Here is a 21,720-nt window from a genome sequence, read left to right as displayed (position 1 = left end):
GCTAGCAGCTGCCTATGTGAAATAAGCCAGGCGGAGAAAGACAAGTACCAAATGATTTCACTCATCTGTGGAGTATAACAGCAAAGCAAAACGGAAGGAACAAAACAGCAGCAGACTCACAGACTCCAAGAAGGGACTAGCAGTTACCAAAGGGGAGGGGTGGGGAAGGGTGGGTGGGGAGGGAGCCTGAAGGGGATTAAAGGGCCCTATAATTAGCACACATAATGTAGGGGATTCACAGGGAAGGCAGTATAGCACGGGGAAGACAAGTAATGCCTCTATAGCATCTTACTGTTCTCTGCTAGCAGCCGCCTAGCAGAGAGCATTAATTCACCATGCTCACCACTTTATCAATGTGAGAATTTATCAGACTCTTTAAGTACTTCAAATTTTATTATTACTAGCAGAACAATCTTTAATAGGGCATGTGTGCATTTTTAAGATAAAAATCATTCTTGAAATCATAGAAGGTTTCTATACATATCAGTCACTTTAGAAGGGAATATATCGGAATGATAATTCTTAGCTGGGGGAGCAATTAAATAGCCTGGAATACTTGCTCAAACCACTTGACTCTCCAGTTATTTTTATTTCAGGGGCAAATCATTGAACAATTTCACAGTGCCTATGTCAAATGCATTAATTAACCACTGATTAATGTTTATATCTTCCAGTGGAATTTGTTATAACTTCAGTTCATCTCAGCAAACATTTGTGGAACACCCGTTATAGACCAACCCCTGTGCTGTGCTGCCTTGGAAAAATCCATTGGGTTGCATGAAGACACGAATAGGAATTCCAGCAAATAAGGTAAGTGCTAAGTAAGGTAAAGGTTTGTACATGGTACCGCAGGGACATTGGGGAGGGTACCACCCTCGGCCTGGGAGATCCAAGAGGTTTTTCTAAGGCAGATGAGGCCTGAGATGCAGTGCAACCAGTGAGCTGGGTTTAGGAGAGTAACAGCTGGCCGAGCAAAGAAAATGAGGAAGGCAGGCAAGCCAGGGTGAGACCAGCCTGAGCCGTAGTGTGGAGCTCAAGCTGACAGTGGCAGGTTTATTACATGAACATACGGTTTTTGTAGGGAGAAAAAGGAGATGGAACTGGGGCCCTAAGGAGCCCCATTCACTGAAGGCTTTGCAGACCCATGGAGGTGAATGAATTCTAATTAGTAAATGGTAAGTGAGGGACTAAAGGATTTTCAGCAAAGAAGTAAAATGGTAAAAATTTCCACTGTAGGTTGATCAGTATGTCCACATACTGCATGTGTTTTTTGTTTCTTAAAAATGTTTTGAAACTTGGAGAAACAAAAAATTAAGACCCAAAGGAAGACACTAATTCATAGATACAGAATTAGGTAAGCTTATTAATCAAAAAAAAAAATCATGCATTCAGGTGTGCAGACCCCTGGTGGGTTTTCAGCTTTGTTTATCTGGAATTAAAGATGCAGTGGTTACACATCACCCTACTTTTGGTGAACAGTCAGTAGTTACTCAGGTTACATTGTGTTATGTTAAGCTTGCACTAATGTGCAGTTTTTACACTTAATCAGTGCCTCCTGTGTTCGCTCCTGAAGCTGCATCCGTTTGACAGTAAATAAGGTCAGTCACATTCTTAACATTCCTCAGTAAGTTTATATTATATCCATTTTCCCACAGACTCTTTTAATTGATCATAACCTACCATTTTCTGAATGCTATTGACTTGATTACATAGTTGGGTCAATTGTCCTGTAGAATGTCTTAAATTCTGGTTTTGATGAATATTCCTTCTAGTGTTACTTAACTTTTTTCTGTATCCTTCATGTTTCCTGTAGCCTGCAGACTTGTTTAGATTCAGGTTCAAGAATATATATATATATATTCTGAACGCAAGTCTTTTGAGGATATATGTATTGTGAATATTTCTCCCAGTGGTGGCTTGCCATTTAATTTTCTTAGTTTTTTTTCCCCTAGTCCTTCAAAGAGCAAAAGTTTTATGTTTGGTGCAGTCCAAATGATCAATTATTTCTTTTATGGCTTCTGCTTTTTTATGGCCTGTTCTAAGATATCTTTTACTACCCCAAGGTTGTAAAGATTTTTTTCCTAAGTTTGGTAGAAATGTCATGGTTTTAGCTATTATCTTCAGTTCTATGATCCATTTTGAGTTAATTTCTATGTGTGTGATGTGAGGTAAGGATTGTGGTTCTTGTTTGTGGTCACGTGTGTTCCTGTACTGCTATGCTATTGTTCTCACACTTTGCTGAAAAGACTTTTCTCCCCTCATTGAATTACATTAGCATCATTTTTGAAAATCAATTGATCCCCCAGGCATGGGTCTCTCTCCAGACTCCAGTGATCTTGCAGCGATCTACAAGTCTGCCCTTATTTAATATTAAATTGTCTTGTCTACTCTAGCTTTTTGGTAAGTTTTAAAATCAAGTAGTCTAAGTCTTTAAACTTTGTTTTACCTTTTGAAAATTGATAGATTCTTTGAATTTCCATATTAGTTATAGCTTGTCAATCTCTACAAAAGGGACTCCTGGAATTTTGATAGGAATTGCATGGAATCTGTAGTTCAACTTGGGGAGCATTGACATTTTAACAAGATTGATTATTCCCATCTGTGAGCATGGTATGCCTTCCCATTTATTTAGGTCTTCTTTAATTTTAGCCATGTGTTGTAGAGTCTCAGGTAAAGTTTCAGGTCTCATATACATTTTATTAATTTTTTTCCTAAGTATTTCATGTTTTGATTATTCCTGTAAATGGTATTTTTAATTTCAGTTGCCAGGTGTTTACTGGTAATATATAAATAAAATTGATTTTGTATAATAACCTTGTATCCTATGACTTTACTTATCTCATTTATTAGCTTTAGTTGTAGACAAAGAATGCTATATAAAGACTACAATCTAGATTTTAAGACTGTTCATTGCTACTGGGCTGTCATTGTTCCTAAGGCTTTTCACTGGATTGCTCCAGGGAGAAATCATGTGTCTACATTGACATTTCCAATTTCAGTTTTAGATCTCTGGGTTTTTTACTTATAACCTTTAATTTTTTAAATTAAAGTATCATTGATATACAATCTTATGTTGATTTCATATATACAACATAGTGGTTCAACAGGTACCCATATTATTAAATCCTCACCTCTTCTAGTGTGGTTACTATCTATCAATGTAGTAACATGTTGCAGAAACCTTTGATTTAATTTACTCGTATCTCTTTTCTCATGTTGAAAGCCTTGGCTTCTAATATCATTAGCATAATTGCTTGTTTTAGCCAATAAAATATATATATCTGTACCAAAATATCAACATTGATATCGTTGCTAGCAATAAGAACACAGAATGAAGTTCAAGATTTTAATTTTTTCCTTTCCTTTTCGTCCATAGAATATATCCTACTGAGGATGTTCAGTCAAGATACCGTGTAATATAGGGAGTCATTTGTTTTCATTTTTAATTTCTAGACATTGATTATAATTAAATTTATTTTATTATTATATGAACAGTATTACTATCTAGTTAAAACTAAATAATCACATTCAGACAAGTCTCATGTCCACCACTTGTCTCTTCCATCCAATTCCTTCATGGGTAACTATTTTCATCAATATGTTGTTAATTTTCCATTGGTTCATTTTGAAAATGTAAACAAATATTTTTTGTTTATTTACACTTGTATCTCTGGGACAGACTACTAGAAATGGGAATATTGGACCATTATTAATGCATTTGTAACTTTGTTACCTATTGACAGATTCCCCTCAGAAAGCCTGAACTATTTTGCATTCCTAAACGAAATATATGAGAGAACTTAGTTTGCTCAAAACCACACTAACAGCATATATTGTCAATTTTGGAAATTTGCTGACAAATAGGTGAGAAATGGTATTTCAACAGGGATTTTAATTTCTATTTCATACTGTATTTTCAATGATTATTTTTCCTAGAATATTGCTAATGCTTCAGATTTTGCCTTTTAACATATACTGCTGATCCTTGGAAAGGCAAATGGATTTTATTACATGAATTTGACATTAATTATCTTTTGTGTTGAATCCTTGATCAAAATCAATTGCATCTGAATTATATATTAATTAATGTAAATTCAGAGACTGGCTATCTGTTCAGGCATACCTCAGAAATATTGAGATTTTGGTTCCAGACCACCACAGTAAAGTAAATATCTCAGTACAGAGGGTCCAGTGAGTTTTTCTGGTTTCCCAATGAATATAAAAGTTGTGTTTACACTACACTGTAGTCTATTAAGTGTGCAATAGCATTATGTCTAAAAAACAATGGATATATCTTAATTTAAAAATACTGTTTAGCTAAAAAATGCTCACCATCCTCTGAGCTTTCAAGAAGTCATCATCTTTTTGCTGGACGAGGGTCTTGCCTCAATGTTGATGGCAGCCGACTGATCAGGGTGGAGGCTGCTGAAGGCCGGGAGGCTGTGGTGATTTCTTAAAATTAAACCATGAAGTTTGCTGCTTTGATTGACTCATGAAAGAGTTCTCTGTGGCATGTGATGCTCTTGAATGGCACTTTTCCCACAGTGAAACTCCTTTCAAACTTGGAGTCAGTCCTCTCAAACCCTCCCTCTGCTTTGTCAGCTAAGCTTCTGTGACGTTGTAAACCCTTTGTTGTCGCTTCAGCAGCCGTCACGGCATCGCCACCAGGAGCAGATTCCATCTCAAGAAACCACTTGCTTTGCTCATCCGTAAGAAGCAACCTTTTACCTGTTCAAGTTTGATGATGAGATGCAGCAATTCAGTCCCATCTCCAGGCTCCGCTTCTAATTCTAGTTCTGTTGCTGATCGCACCGCACCTGCAGTGACTTCCTCCACTGAAGTCCCCACCTCCTCAAAGTCATCCACCAGGGTGGGAGTCGACGTCTCCCAAACTCTTATTCACGATGCTATTCTGACGTCTTCCTGTGAATCACAAATGTTCTTAATGGCATCTAAATGGTGAGTCCTTTCAGAACTTTTTGGTTTGCTTTGCCCAGATCCGTCAGAGGAGTCCCTGTCTATGGCTCTACATAACAAGACTTGAAAGTCAAAATGACTCGCTGGGCTGCAGAATGGATGTTGTGAAGCAGGCATGAAAAGCACGTGATCTAGGGGCACATCTCCGACAGAGCTTCAGGGTAAACACTGCATTGACACGAGCACTCATCTTTTGAAAGGAATCCTCTTTTCTGAGCAGTAGTTCTCGACCATGGGCTTACAAGATTCAGTAACCCATGTTGTAAACAGATGTGCTGTTATCCAGGCTTTGTTGTTCCATTTATAGAGCACAGGCAGTAGAGCGAGTATAACTCTTATGGGATTTTCAGAATGGTCAATGAGCATTGGCTTCATCGTAAAGTCACCAGCTGCATTAGCCCCTGACGGGAGACTCAGCCTGCTCTTTGAGGCTTTGAAGCCGGGCACTGGCTTTTCCTCTCTGGTTATGAAACTCCTAGATGGCATCTTCCTCCCGTATAAAACCGTTTCATCTATGCTGAAACTCTGTTGTTTGGTGCAGCCACTATCAATAATGATCTCAGCGGATCTTCTGGGTAACTCGCTGCGGCTTCTCCGTCAGCACCTGCTGCCTCCCTGTACTTTTCTGTTACGGAGACACCTTCTTCCCTCAAACCTCATGCACCAACCTCTGCCAGCTTCCAGCTTTCCTTCTGCAGCCTCGTCCCCTCTCTCAGCCTCATAGAACTGAAGAGAGTTGGGGCCTTGCTGTGGATTAGGCTTTGGCTTAAGGCATGTTGTGGCTGGTTTGATCTTCTGTCCTGGTTCCCAGAACTTTACCCACATCAGCAGTAAGACTGTTTTGCTTTCTTATTATTTGTGTGTTCAGTGGAGAAGCACTTCTAATTTCCTTCAAGAAATTTCCTTTGCATCCACAACTTGGCTGTTTGGCACAAGAGGCTTAACTTGCAGCCCATCGTGCCCTTCATTGTGCCTCGCTGAAGGTGATCATTTCCAGCTTTTGATTGAAAATGAGCGACGTGAAGCTCTTCCTTTCGCTCGAACACTTAGAGGCCATCGTGTTCAATTGCCTCTAATTAATAACTGGTATTAACTGGGAATAACTGGGAATTAACTGGCAGAATTTCAGTATTGTTGTGTCTCAGGAAACAGGGAGGCCTGAGGGGAGGGAGTGAAATGGGGGAATGGCTGGTCAGAGGAAAAGTGAGAATACACAATGTTGATTGATTTTGTTCGCGTTCTGATATGGGCATGGTTTGCGGAACCACAAAACAAGTGCTGTAGTAACACCGAAGATCCCCCATCACAGGTCACCGTCACAAATGTAATTATGCTAAAGAGTTTGAAATATTGCGAGAATTACCCAACTGTGACACAGAGACACAAAGTGAGGTAATGCTGTTGGAAAAACGGTGCCAGCAGACTTGCTTGATAGAGGATCGCCACAAACCTCTAGTAAAGGCCGCAGTGTCTGTGAAGCTCAGGAGGTGAAGGGCAATAAAATGAGGTGCGCCTGTGTCTGGTGTCACTGAACCCTTAGTTCCTTCCATCCTTCTTCCTTCCTTCCTTCTTTCCTTTCTTCTTCCTTGTTAAATGTCTACTACTACTTTACCAGTAATTAATGATTTCCTCTTTGGGTGACTGGGCGCTCAGTAAAAAAACTAATGGAAACTAAATCAGTCAGTTTCACTATGTGCTGGTCTCGCAGTGTTACCATTAGCTAATAGCAAATTTCTCCCTGGATTGTTGATTTTAATAATGCATGTTAATTCTCTACCACCTTGGGAAACTGGGTGCTGTCTGAACGTTACACGTACCCCAATAACAAGCTGTCTCAGTTACCTGTGCGTGGAATGAGAAGGTGGTGTTCTGCATGAGTTTGCATTTCTGAACTGTTTTTCATGCCTTTGTTCATATTTAGGAGTACAGTTATTGGATTAACAAGGCAAACATATGCCATTAGGAAAGCATTTTCAGGCACACCGCAGGTTAACTTGGACAAAGAGCAAAGCCCTGATGACAGCTGTTAGAAGTGTGGACTGCCAGAACTTTCCCCGTATCAGCTGTTAGAAGTGTAGACACCAGTATGACAGTTTTCTTATTAATGGCGTATATCACCAGCTCTCTTGTTTTGGAAGTACACTGATTATCATTGAATCAGATAATGCCCGTGTTTGCCAGGGGATTATCAGACTCTGAAAACCTAACGGGTAAGACCCAAAGGTTGGGACAGGTGTGTGTGTAGGGTGCTCCAGAGGACCTCCTGTGCTAGAGTGGGGGCGGCTCCAGCTGTAGTCCCAGTCCCACGGGAAAGAGCAGGAACGCTCTCTGAGGCTGGGCTGCGGGCTTCCTGAAGCTGTCACCATCTGACTGTAGCAGTCACGTCTCTTCGGCCACCTCCCAGGACAGTCTCCTCCCTGAAACTTTCCCTGTAGACTGCCGGGTTGTTGAAGATAGGTCATGTCTTGCACAACTTTCCTCCCTGTGTGGGGCTCATATTTCTTCCCACATCGGGGGATGCCGAAGTCTTGGCAAGCTGTGGTCTTGGCCAGTTGTCATTTTTCTCTCCCCGTTGTTCAGGGAAGCCAGTGAGCTCCCTGAGGCCAGGGGATCACATCTGTTCTGCCTGTTACTGTATCTTCAGCACTTAGAACAGTGTGTTGCACATACAATGGATGCCCAGTTTGTTGAAGGAACTCTCTCTCTGTCCTTCAACAGCTGCGTGTCAAAGCCTGGCTGTAGGCCTGCAGAGACTCCAAGGGTGGGAAATAAATCTGACCGGATTAGGGCTCCCAGCATCTTGCATGGGTAGGATCTGGAGCTGATCTGCTTAACTGAGCCCAGAATAAAGTTCAGGGGTGCAGCTTTCCCTCGAATCCCTGCCTCATTCCATGTTTTATGTGTCTAATTGGATAGAATGGGATTTTTCTTAAGTGCTTACTAGGAGCTGAGTCCTGCCGTTCCCCAGCCTGTTTGGTGATGCACCAGACGCCCTGCATCGGGCCTGTCGGCTTTCTCCTTTCTTCCCACTGGAGTTGGCCTTGACTGCCAGAAGCACCAGCCTTGTCTCAGGTCTTACCTGTCCCTGAATCCACAAAGATGCCATGATTTTGACAGCAGGTACCGACTGATTCTTACATTGAGGTCCCTGTCTATCTGAATAGATTCCTTAACAGCTGATTGCAACCTGGGTTAGATGTGAATCAACCCTCTTTCTCTCAACACACACACACACACACACACACACACACACACACTCCACTTTGGGGATTGGTGCTTTTACCAATATGCCTTCTGAGTCACACCTCATTCATTCTGGGTCTTGTGTCCATCTCTCTGCCAGCTCACTGTTGGATTCCCAGCAGATCTCAAGGCCAGGACTGTACCTGGTTATGAGAAAGCCTCCTCTCGTTGGCACTGCTCAAGGACTTCCAGGGATAAGCAGAAAAAAGCCTGACTTTTATGCGTCAGTTCCCCTTTGCCTACTTCTTTGAAGCAGGAGTATCTTGCTTTCCCTTTCTAAGCCATGCGACTTACATGATGTTTTTAAAAATCAAAGTGTTCCTATGATTTTGGCCCTTGGCTAATAATTCATTTTAAGTGGATACATGAGCCCATTCTGCTAAATGAGATGGAAGTGGAGCTGACCTAGGAGGGTTCCTTTCCTGAAAAGTAAGACACAGGCACCAGTGGTAAAGGCTCTTGGCCGCGACTGCGTTTGATTGGCTGAAACTGGGCGAGTGCCCGGAGCAGAATCAGCCCCCCCGCAAGGTGGAGATGACAGTGGGAAGAGAGCTGAGTCCCTGACAGGGTCACTTTGCAGTGAACGTATGCCAGTGACAACCTGCCTCTGGGCCTGTTTTCTGAGAAAATTTCTGTTTGTGTAAACCCGACACTGCATATTCTTTTACTTGCAAAAGCGTGAGTTCTAACTTGGAGTTAATTTGCTCTTTTCAGCACATCAGGCTGGTCTGACTTCTAGGAGTCACCCCTCTGACATTTACTGCGACCTCCATTTGCACATCCTGACCCGACCCTCTCCTGGAACTTTATTCCCCCTTGTGTCCTAGCTGTACGCTTTTCCCTGCACACCATGAAACCCTTACCTGCACTTCTCTCTAAAGGGTTCAGTAGCCTCTTCCGACATAAGTATTTTTGATATGTAGGAAACAGTTATGTACAGAGGACTTACGGTATGTCAGGCGCCAGGCCATGTACACTGCAGACCTTACCTCGTTCTTCACAGCAGCCCGGTGTGGTGGGTATTAGCCTCCTCCACCCCCTTTTATAGCAGAGGAAACTTAAGCACAGAGGGGTTAGGGTATTTGCCCAGGGCCTCTCAGCTAGCAATCAGCAGAGCCAGTTCCGTATCCAGGTTCACTGGATCCTCAGGATGCCCTTGCATTTCATGGGAGGGACTTGCCAGGGTCATATCTGTTAGGGTGCTTGGTTGTAAATGAAGGAGTGCACTCTAGCGTTTAAGCCTCAAGGGATTTATTTCAGAGTAAATGGGTAACTTATAGAATTCCAGGAGGGCCGGGGCCCAGGCTGAAAGCTTAAAGAAATACCCACCCAGCCCACAGACTGTCAACACAGACAGCTCACCCCCACGGGTGCATATCAGTGCTGGGCACCCGTGACTCTGGGGCTTGGCCAGTCAAACCTCTGCCACAGCAGTCTGGGAAAATCAATAGCCTCCACCACAAATGCCAGCCGGCCTCTGTGCAGCCGCCTTGTCAAGGGACCTTCTTTGTCTCCCGTCTCCCAGACTTGCTGGGCAAACTGGTTATGTATGTAACTGCCCACAAGGGAGTCTAAAGAATGGACTTTTTAGTTTTCTAGCTTCTACAGTGCAAGATGGCAAGCCAGAAGGGCTTGGAACTGGCACTGAAAGAGCCAGTGGGAGGATCTGCCCCCGTCTTCCTTAGAGAAAAAGCTTTCTTTACAGGAGAGCTATTTAGTTGGTTCCTGCCAAAAGGCAGAGAGAACAAATGCCTTGCAATACGGTGTCATGTCCCGAAGCCAGTGGTGTTAGAATGATTGGAATTTCAGGGATGAGGGCAGTGATGAATGATGCCTCCCATGGGCTGAGGAGGAGGAGATGGTAGCTTCTTGCCATAGGTTGAGTTATTCCTGAAATTTCTTTTAGGGAGCTCAGTATATAAACTTAGTAAAATATTCATATACTACCTCTTTAAGTAAGATGGTGATCTGCTTCAAAGAAATTAAATACTTAAACATTTTGCTTTAACCTTTAAAAATTTATTCCTGGAGGATGATGGCCAAGTAAAGTCCTTTTACGTTGCTGTGATCTTTATGAGATTTTCAATAAAAGTCCTCTCTGGTTATGGGAAGTCTAATTAAACTGAAAGAGTGGAGGACTGCTTCTGACTGTTCTTAATCTTAACACCCGAATAATGGGCACATTTTCACACCTAAAAAAAAAACCCTGCAAGTTTCTTCATTGATTACTCTGTGTTAAACTATTGGATTTTTCTTTTTTTCCCTTTCAAGGGCAAGGTTCATTAATGTAGTACCACCAGCTAGCTGACAGGTTGTCCTATAAGCTGTCGAGGGCATTGACAAGTGACAAGGTTATTGCATTTCCTGAAGGGTTCCAGGGGGCTTTCCACCCCCCACTCACAGGGTACTGACAGCAGAGAAGTCAGTGCGCCAGCGAGGAGTCTCCCAGCGGCCGACTGAACATTTCCTGTTGCTGCCAGAAACCAGGGACCACAGAGTGAAGCTCTTCTTGACATCCGGCAGCCCCCTGCTCATTCATTTTCAGAGCTTCTCCTTTGACGGTGCTTCTCAGAGAGAACCGTGGCCGGTGTACTGACGAGCTGGCTCTTCCTTCTTTGCAGTACAATAAAATGTCTACTGTCTTAAATCCTCAAACATAACAGCTTCTAGTTCATTTTCTTCATGTAATCGTTCTGGTAGTTGGACCGAGGGTTATCGAATCACATTTCTGTTAGTGCATCTCTCAAAAGATAAAGTGTATCTCTCTGCAGGATTGCATAGCTTTCATAAAGTTTATGATGAAGTTACTTTAAAATGAATCATGCTTTTCTTATGAGCATCATCTTACAAAGAAGGGAGTTCAAGCCTATGAAAAAAATTAGCCTTGATATGTAAGTAAAAACGCTCAACAGAACACAGCAAATTAAGAAAAAACTTTTAAAGGAAAAAAGAACATAAGTAATGACAATTTTAGCATCTTTCAGCACAGATAGCAGATTCAGTTTTGTTGGGTTAAAATCATATTATTTGGAGATGAATCCTCTGGGTTATTAGGCTTAATTAACAGGTAACCTTTTAAAATCTCAGGTCTATTGTTTTTTAGCCATTCATTGCAAAGGGGCTTGCGTCTTGCTGTTCGCTCATCAGTTCGGTTGACTCTGTTAAAAGCTTCTGTTTGTGCAGTAGGTCCACTACGTTCAGAATAGATAAAGTGCTTGATTGGTGACTTCCGTATGAGTGTTACGCTGCTGTTTGTAAGCATGACTGAACCTCGTGTCCAGCACCAGGGCCCCTGCCTGTAGATTGTTGGTCAAATCTGGCCCAGGGCCTATTTCTGTACCGCTCATGAACTAAGAGTGGTTTTCACTTTTTAAAAATGTGACAGGTGAAAATTGTATGAAATTCAAATCTCTGCATCCGTAAATAGTTTTAGTGGAACATAGCTGCTCCGCTTCATTGTCTGCGGGTGTTTTCACACTACAACGGCCAGGCTGGGTAGTTGTTGACAGGGATCGTATAGTCTGTAAAGCCTAAATATTACTATCTGGCCTTTTACAGCAACAGGTTGTCGACCCCGGACTAGATTTCGGAGTTTAAATTTGGATATTTCTTCCTCACTTGCTCTTTCCTACATCCCTCCTTCTCCACGCACGTCCTTAGAAGGCCCCGTTTGAGCTCAGAGGCAGCATCTGGTTAAAGTGAGGGTGTTGGTATATACCTAAGTCTGAGGTAGATGAGGCTCAGAAAGAGCAGAGGACTTGGTAAAAGACAAACCGGGGTTTGGATTGCGGCTCTGCTGGTGTGTGTCGTCACTTAATGAACACCAGTTTTTGTCATCTGTAAAAAAGGGGTAATACTGCAAAGATGTGTAGTGTATACTTGAGAAAAAGTGAATATGTACAGTGCCTGATGAATGCTATTTTCTCAGTGTTTATGAACTTTCCTTCCAGTCCCCTACGAACAATGCCCTGTAACTCGTGGTGGTTTGCTGAAGTTTGCAGCGATGGTTTGGGGAGAAAGAACCCCTTGCATGGAGCTTTCCTCTGCTTCCTCTCCTGATGGGGTGATTTAAAGCAGCCTCCCCTGGCTTACGTGGAGTTCCTGCATTAGGGCATCTGCACCCTGGGCTCTGAGGAGGCCTGCCTTGCACAAGCAGTATTGTGGCTGATGTGAAGAATCTGTGTTTACATGAGACTTTTCGTTGTTTTGTTGAAGCGTATCAACTTTGTTTCATTTCCATTTAGCTCTCTTTTTCTATAAACAACGAATGTCTAGATTTACATTTAGAATGAATCTTGTTATCATATGGTATTTCTTTTCATGTGGAGATCCCCAAAATATCAGGATCCTGGCTAATCTCTCTCTCTCTCTCTCTCTCTCTCTATATATATATATATATATATATATTTTTTTTTCCCTATGTCCTTTTAAATTCTTTGACTATATGCTTTTAAAGATATACTGCAAACACTAAGCAATTTGCTGTGTTTTTAAACGTTACTCTTTTTTTTTCTATACAAAATCTAGGTATGCATTGAAGTTCTTGCTCTTAAAATGCTTCCATCACTATTGTTATATTTCAACTTTGTTTTGATCTGGATAGAAGCCACAGTGGTGACTCAGTTCATTCCATGAAACTTGAGTCTATTTTGCTAAAATAGACAACAGCTGAACCATGTTTATGTTATAATCTAATGAACTAACAGTGTATAAAATAACATTATAAATCTGGTTCCTTTTTTGAGACAGAAATTCACTCAAACTATAATTTCCTTTTATATTTATGTAAAACAGGCACTGTATGATGTTTATGTGGGTTTTGTGTTTTTTTTTCCTACTTGATCTCTAGGGATAAATGTCAAGTTTTGGAAACGTTTACAGTATTTGCTGCATAGACCCCGTCCTGGTTTCAAATCTAGGCTTTGGCAATTGAGATGAGCCCTCCTTTTTCATCATCTGTGCAGTGGGGATGGCTTGAATTTCACTTTCTTAATCCTGGGTTTATATTTGCATAAAGGAAGAGCTAAGAGCAGAAAGAAGGGGCTCTTCAAGTTTGGAAGGAGCAGAGAGTGAGAGATCCTTTGCCAGCTCATGCAGAAAGTAGATGTGCTCCGTAACCATACCCTGGCGGTGGCAGGGTTGCTGATGCCCTGGCGATGGGGGGCTGGGTACTGTGCCTTGAGAGCCATCATGTGGGATTCACAGGCTCATCCTGGACACCCTTTACCTCTGCCCCACAGATGTGACTGGTGGGGCACTGCCTGAGCTGGCCCAGGGAAGCTGTTGGGGAGTGACTGCTTCCTGCCTTTTGCCTGCCTGTGGTCCAAGGATCCGAACAAACCATGATCTTATGATGGACCTCAATGAAGGTATTCATTGATGCACATTTTTTCTCAACACTAGATGTATCAAGATATGGCCACCTGCTTCATCCCCTACTGTCCTCTGTGCGCATTGGATATGTTGCCTAAACAGCCATTGGGCCTTGTTTCTTAACTGAAGCCAAATTATCCACGGGCCCAAACATGGACATTTTGATCTCTTTCTCCCTCCCTCTTTTCCCAGCCCAATGAAGGCAGCCTCCACATGTACGGGTCTGCTCTGCTGTTCCAAACTTGCCCTCGGGTGGGCTGTTCCAAGGTCTAGACTGGAGGATGGGGAGTTTAGCACAATCATCCCGGTTTTTGCACAGAGCTTCATCTCCCAAGGACTACACTTTATCAGTACTGAGAGTAATGCTTGAGTTCCCATCTGCCTTATTCCTTTGCAACATCTCTCGATTTGTCTAGAGCCCAGGTGGGAAGAAAAATACTATTTATACGTTGCTCTTAAAGACTTGATCAAGAGTAAGCCTGTGGAGTAGTCAATCCCCAAAAAATATCATGACTTCTGCACAAAAGAGGAAGAGTGAAATGAATATTGGTCTTAGGTGTTAACTGACACCCAATAATTTGGACTTACATAATTTTAAAGTTATTTTTCATAGATATTGGCATTGCCATTAAAGGAGGGTCAGGGTTAATTAGTCCCTGTCCCTCACTACCAGGTTATAATGAAAGCAAGTTTCAGACAAAATTAAGCCACCCATACAGAGACTTATCAAGTATATGCTTATCAACAAGCAGGCACACAATACTTCATGCGATCTGTTCTGTTCAGGTACATGAAGGCACATGTTGTATAAAAGGTTCATTCTGAGGTAGGGGTGTCAGTATTCTTGAGGCAGGATGTGGGTGACTTCATCCTGTCCTCAGGAAACAGAGTCCTCTGAATCAATAGGTGGACATAGAAGGCTCTGAATCCTCTGAATCAGTAGGTGGATGTAGAAGGCTCTGAATCCTCCCTCTGAATCAATAGGTGGATGTAGAAGGCTCTGAATCCTCTGAATCAATAGGTGGACGTAGAAGGCTCTGAATCCTCTGAATCAATAGGTGGATGTAGGAGGCATAGGGGTCAAGATCTGGCCACCATCCCTTAGGGCGGGGGCTCCAGGACATCTTAGATTTTTATGCTCTGTTCCCGGAAGAGTGGCTAAAACACTTTAGCCAGTCCACATACCTTGACTGTGGCCAATTTTACCAATGAGAACTCTCGTCTAACATAATGTTGCTGATTAACAAAGTCTGTGCTCATTAAGGAGACAGCATTGGTAGGGTGGGCTTTCTGATGAGCTGTTCGGCCACCCCCTGAGAGGATGGGGATTTCCTAAAAAGGGCGTCTGATCTGCCCACATCAGCTGTACTGCAGAGCACACGGTCTCTGTAAACGGCCTCTTCAGTACCTTTGCTGTCTCAATCGTAAAGGTGAACGAGTCCAGGACATGCCACCCCCAAAAGATGCTGCTTTGATATATTGATTATTTTGAGCCGAAGGCACTTGAGAAACAGCAAATGCAGGAAGAGGCTGTCTTAGAACTTCCCTTATCTGTGTGAAGACAGATCCTCCAAAGGGAGCTCATCTGTCGTAGGCACCCCCCCCTCCCGTTTCCATCGATACTGTGAGCCGAATGGATTAGGGTTGACTTCACTCGCCCCCTACCCCGGACCTTGTGTGATTTTCCCTCAGGCCAGTTGGTGGTAATAGTTCAGTTTCTCACTGTAGGCTTGGTTGGTATCATCACAATAATAACTATCACTCTGTAGGTTCCCCTGGCCCAAGTTATTCGACATCCCATCTCTTTCCCAAAATCACAGGGTTTTGCACGGGTTTTGAAAGCAGTGACCTATGTCCTCCAAAATGAGGGATCTACAGGAATGCAAGTGATGAACCGGTAAGCTCAGTGAAGACACAGTGGGAAGAATTCCCTTTGGTCTCAGACGTGTTCCTTTAGCGATTGGGTGCATCTATAATGTTTATTTTTCAGTATCCATTCAGAAGAGCCAGCATGGTATGCATGTGAGGTGAACAGCTGTAGACATGGTTTGGCTTGTTAGTAAAGGAGCCCTCACTCAACGTCCTTCATCACAGGCCATGGGTGCATTTGCAGAGATTGCCTGGTACAGTGACTCAAGTTTCTTCTGCCCGCCTCCCTGTTGTGCACTAGGAGTCCCTCTTAGCCTCTGCCCTTGGTGTCGCAGAAAGATACCTGTGCCTTTCTGCCTGCCACCTTCGACGTGTGCAGCTAGTGATTATCAAGGAGAATACTTGCGGTGAAGTGAGACAGATCCTGAAAGCATTTGCTTGCTTCGCCACATGTGAGATGACCCACCTCACTCGTTTATCTCATCAGAAGTCTACCTGCCACATTCAGGAAAACAATCAGAAGGGTTTCGGATTTATTTCAATGGGGACAAATAGGATTTTTGGTCCTGGTTTTTCAAAGTTAGTTGAATGTGTTGTGATAGGAGTCATGTCCTCCATCCCCGCTTCTGTGCCTGTCCACACCCCTTAAGCAGGTGCCTCTCTTGGCCCTACGTGTTCAGCTTCATTATAAGCCCCCATAGGCAGCAGAGCCTGCCCCTTCCCCAGAAGCCCTTGCTATCTCCTGTTTTATGCAGCAGTTGCTTCAACTGTCCATTTCAATTTCAGTTGTACTAACTGCTTCAAGAGAGGTTTGGAAACATGAGCGATAATTATCAATAATGTTTCACTTGACTCATTCTGCATCATTTAAGGCTTAAAATGCATTCCCTAATTTGTTGTTATATAAGTTAGGGGTCTGTTTTGTGGGCAATCCAGATTTCTAGTCTTTTCCTAGAGGTCTCTTGCTTTACTTTTGGTCTGACTGAGGGCAAGCAAAGCTTAAGCCAGAATAATGGTCAAAATTGCTTAAGAAAAGCCTCCCAAGTCTCTTCTCTTGGGTAATTGACATGTCAGTTATGTTCCAGGCTGCACCCTCTCGAGATGTGTCCAGAGTAAATTGTTCCCATTACGACTTTGTTGAGCTTGCCAGGGCCTGGCCTGGGGACGTGGGTTGCCACCTTCAAAGCCTGTGCACTTCATTCCAGCCACAGGCACACCTCTCTTCGGCTGTGATTGGTGGACACCAGAGCAACCAACCCATTATTGAATCATGCTAAGAGACATTTATATGAGCCGGGTGGGTAGGACCTGAGTGACCTCATAGAATTGTTGAAAGCATTAAAAGAGATAATGCACGTAGAGCTCTTAGCACAGAGCCTGGAACATCCTAATTGCTCAGTAAATGTTATTTACTGTGATTCTATTATATTAAGACACAGACACACCCTTCGAAACTTAGCTCTGATATCACCTCTTCTGTGGAACATCCCTGGCCATTCCCAAGACCACACATGAAAAGTCTCTGAGGTCGCTCAAGACTTTTCACCTTACAAAGACCTTTCATCTCCATCATCTTCTTTGATTTTTATGACTGTCCTGTGAGGTTATATCGGCACTATGATTATTCCCTTCTGACAGATAATAGAACCAAAGCCCAACAGAATTGATTGACTTTACTGAAGCCACCTGGGACATGAATCCAAGTCCTGTGACTGCTAACTCGTCTGCTGTTGTGTCCACTACAGCATTTTGGTAGAGAGCATGGCTTGTAATTCTTGGATAGTCCTTGGGGATGGAGGAGGAAGTGGTAGAAAGTCCAATGAGAGAAAGGTACAAGGCTTAGGAGAGAAGCTTGTATTAACAGTGAAGGAACATCATTTGCCAGTCGCAAGGCCTTGAACAAGGTACACAACCCCTTTGTGCCTCTGTTTCCTCATCTGTTAAATAGGAGTATTATTATTGTCATTATCATTACCGTTACCCTCAATCTCCTTGGGTTGTTAAAAGGGATTAATTAGTTAATATATGAAAAATGCTCAGAACAGGGCCTGGCACAGAGTAACATTCAACCACATATTATCTTAAAAAATAAGTTGCAGAAAAGGACAAGGTTAGACTGGAATAAACTTCTACATCTTTCTCCCAAATTGAATATCAAGAGCCTGTAACTGGGTTTTCCTTAGTCTGCCAAAGGATATATTTGCACGTGGAGTAAATTGTTGACGAGGCTTGTGTAGCTCTGTCTAGCATGTGGCCATGGGCGGGGTGTAGCATCTTTGTGTCTCTCAGTATCCTCATGGAAATAAGCTGGTATATCCAGAGACTTATTAGGAGAAATCAGAAGAGAGATGAGAGAACTATTTTGGCATGTACTCTGTGCTTGTTAAAACTTTTTTAAAACAACGGAAAAAAGCTAAGATGTCAAAAGGGAAGCTAAGACGTTAAGCCGGTTGTGCACAAAGCCAAGCTGCCTACTTTCTCTCCACTGGTGATGAAAGAAAGCATTTCTAAGTGATCTGAAATGAGCTGGGTAGATAAAGTGATTTGTTTGACTTGGTTTACTAGAAATTATCTGGGCAAGCTGGTTATGTAGCCATGGCATCCGCTGGGTTTCCACGGCTACAAAAATAACTATGCTTCTACAAACAGTCTTGGCGACAGAGAAGTATTTGACTATGTTCTTAAAATTGTTTTGTAACTCAAGGAATTTTTTGTTGCAACTGAAAGAACAAACCTTAGTGTTTAACTGTTTTTCTGGAACTGGTCATGTTTTCAAAGGACAGGAAGAGAGAGATGATGATGGTGACCTATTTGTAGTGTGCTTTGCTCTTAGAACTACTCATCGATCCTCGGTTAATAAGATGGCCGTTCCCCCTGCAGGACCGACACACTGCCTGGCATCCTTTTAGGTGTTCCTGGACACCCTTTCCCATTCCCTGTGACCATTACCTCCCTCACGCCTCAACTACCCTGTCTTCCCCTCTCTGGGCAGATGACTGGAGTCCATAGAGTCTCTCAGCTTATTTAAATGATAAAAGGAAAAACACAATGACCTCCATAGGAAAATAACAAGAGATGGACAGAGAGAGAAGAAATATAAGTGATCAATAATAAACATAGTGGTTTTGGCCAGAAGATTCAATCTCATGAGTTATCCACAAAATGTAGCTTGAAATGACCGTAAGATAATACTCCTTTTTTGCCTGTCAGACCAGAGGATTTTTAAAAGCAACAATACTTAGCCCTGAAAAAGGGATGATAAGACTGGAGCTTCCTCCATGTTGGTTGATGTGAAAATTAGCACACAGCCTTCAAAACATGCATGCTTTTTTCTCGTCATTCCACTTGGAGTAAGTCCTATGCAAGGTAAACTCTAGCAATAGGAGAATGAGTACAATTATTTCTTTTAAATGATTTTAAAATTTATTTTAAGCAGTTAGTTATTATGAGCTAAGCACACATCTGAGGTCTTTGTGTGTATTTTGTCATGAGAACTCTACGGGACAGAGGCTTCGTCCCTTTTTTATGAAGGAGAAAACTGAGGTACGGAAGAGATAAGTAACTTACTTGCTCAACAGCAGACTGTGACTCCAGCTTTAGAGTCAGGCCCTGAACTGTTGGACTTTACTGGTTCTAGAAAGGACCTCAGACAGCAAGCAGAGCTATATAAAACACAGGATAATTTCAGGAATTTTTTAGGAGCAAGAAAAAGTAATGGTGGGGACATAAAAGAGAGCTAGGAATATTTGACCTGTACACTTGCCAAAAGAAGGTCACAAATTTGCCACAAGCAAGCTTCCTAGTGGCCTATGGATAAAGGGAAAGCTGATCAGTTATACAATTCACAGTACTCATGGGATAAAACAGACCAGTTACTCTGGAGGAGACCAACTATTCTTAGTAGACACAGATTTATTCCACTGAGCATGGAAGGTTCTCGTAAATGAGACATTATGTGAGTTCATGGCTAATAACCTAAAAGCATCTTTGTATAAACAAGATGGCCTTTCTGCTGGGAGGCATGATGTGAAGTCAAAGGGTCTAACAGCATCCTTGTGTAGACAGACAGACAGACAGACAGCCACTTCTGCTGGGTTGAGTCTTTCAGCCTTTCTCACAGGGCCTCATGACCCAACATTAGAATATGCCAATAGATGAGCAGGGTGTGGGCCGGCTCCTCACCCTGTGCTGGTCCGGAGATTATAGGGATCTCACCTGAGAGTGAGGGGCTGGTATCCTTGAAACAGTCCTCCCTTTGATAACTGTTGTCACGCATAAGATTGAGATAGTATTTTTCAACAAGTACCTAGAATTCAGCTTTTCTATTTTGTCAGACAGTTTTACGTGAATTAAGGGCCCCTGGATGAGAGGTAGGTAGATTTTAAAAGTTAGAATATGAAATGGTCAGTTGGGCAGCTGTTAAAGATAATAATGCTTAGAAAGTATTCTGATAACATGAAAAGTGTTTCAGGCTGAAATACAGGCATACTGCACAGATATTGAGGGTTTTGTTGCGGATCTGCAATAAAGTAAATATCACAATAAAGTGAAGCAAATGAATTTCTTGGTTTCCCAGCACATCTAAGTTACATTTACCCTACACTGTAGCCTATTAAGTGTGCAATAGCATCATGTCTAAAAAACAATGGATGTACCTTAATAGAAAAATACTGTTTTGCTAAAAAATGCCACCATCCTCTGAGCTTTCAAGAAGTCATCATCTTTTTGCTGGACGAGGGTCTTGCTTCCATGGTGGCCGACTGATCAGGGCGGAGGCTGCTGAAGGCCGGGAGGCTGTGGTGATTTCTTAAAATTAAACCATGAAGTTTGCTGCTTCATGAAAGAGTTCTCTGTGGCATGTGATGCTCTTGAATGGCACTTTTCCCACAGTGAAACTCCTTTCAAACTTGGAGTCAGTCCTCTCAAACCCTCCCTCTGCTTTGTCAGCTAAGCTTCTGTGATGTTGTAAACCCTTTGTTGTCGCTTCAGCAGCCGTCACGGCATCGCCACCAGGAGCAGGTTCCATCTCAAGAAACCACTTGCTTTGCTCATCCATAAGAAGCAACCTTTTACCTGTTCAAGTTTGATGATGAGATGCAGCAATTCAGTCCCATCTCCAGGCTCCGCTTCTAATTCTAGTTCTGTTGCTGATCGCACCGCACCTGCAGTGACTTCCTCCACTGAAGTCCCCACCTCCTCAAAGTCATCCACGAGGGTGGGAGTCGACGTCTTCCAAACTCTTATTCATGATGCTATTTTGACGTCTTCCTGTGAATCACAAATGTGGTTAATGGCATCTAAATGGTGAGTCCTTTCAGAAGTTCTTGGTTTGCTTTGCCCAGATCCGTCAGAGGAATCCCTGTCTATGGCAGCTTTAGCCTCAGGAAATGTGTGTACTAAGTAACAAGACTTGAAAGTCAAAATGACTCGCTGGGCTGCAGAATGGATGCTGTATAGCAGGCATGAAAAGCACGTGATCTAGAGGCACATCTCTGACAGAGCTTCGGGGTAAACAAGGCATTGTCATGAGGACTCATCTTTGGAAAGGAATCCTTTGTTTCTGAGCAGTGGGTCTCAATCATGGGCTTAAAAGATTATCCAGGCTTTGTTGTTTCATTTATAGAGCACAGGCAGAGTAGATTGAGTATAATTCTTAAGGGCCCTGGATTTTTGGAATTGTCAGTGAGTGTTGGCTTTGAAAATCACCAGCTGCATTAGTGCCTAGCAAGAGACTGAGCCTGCCCTTTGAAGTTTTGAAACCAGGCATTGACTTCTCTGATTCTGGAAGTCCTAGATGGCATCTTTTTCCAATAGAAGCCTTTTTGATCTCCATTGGAAATCTGCTGTTGAGTGTAGCCACCTTCATTAATCATCTTAGCCAGGTCTTCTGGGTAACTCGCTACAGCTTCTCCATCAGCACCTGATGCCTCCCCTGCACTTATCTGTCACAGAAACGCCTTCTTTCCTTAAACCTCATGCACCAACCTCTGCCAGCTTCCAACTTGCCTTCTGCAGTCTTGTCCCCTCCCTCAGCCTCATAGAACTGAGGAGAGTTGGGGCCTTGCTGTGGATTAGGCTTTGGCTTAAGGGCACGTTGTGGCTGGTTGGATCTTCGATCCAGACTACTTTCTCCTTATCAGCAATAACGCTGTTTTGCTTTCTTATCATTTGTGGGCTCACTGGAGCAGCACTTTTGTTTTTCTTCAAGAACTTCTCCTTTGCCTGCACAACTTGACTAACTTTCTGGTGCAAGGGGCC

At 42.8% G+C, this 21,720-nt stretch overlaps 1 long non-coding RNA gene across 1 annotated transcript in view; it reads left to right on the top strand.

The window, feature by feature from the left end:
* The window catches only part of LOC118970434 (uncharacterized), a 56,410-nt gene extending 34,954 nt beyond the window's left edge, over positions 1 to 21,456 (top strand). The window contains exons 2-5 of the long non-coding RNA XR_012125817.1: positions 675 to 810; positions 4,645 to 4,959; positions 13,461 to 13,589; positions 20,452 to 21,456. This is a non-coding gene — a long non-coding RNA (uncharacterized lncRNA). The remainder of the gene's footprint in view (positions 1 to 674; positions 811 to 4,644; positions 4,960 to 13,460; positions 13,590 to 20,451) is intronic.
* Positions 21,457 to 21,720: the final 264 nt, after the last annotated feature.

This window comes from Manis javanica, chromosome 15 (genome assembly GCF_040802235.1).
Source record: "Manis javanica isolate MJ-LG chromosome 15, MJ_LKY, whole genome shotgun sequence".
NCBI lineage: Eukaryota > Metazoa > Chordata > Mammalia > Pholidota > Manidae > Manis > Manis javanica.
The sequence above is the reverse complement of the archived record's forward strand: the minus strand, read 5'-3'. Positions and strand labels throughout refer to the sequence as shown.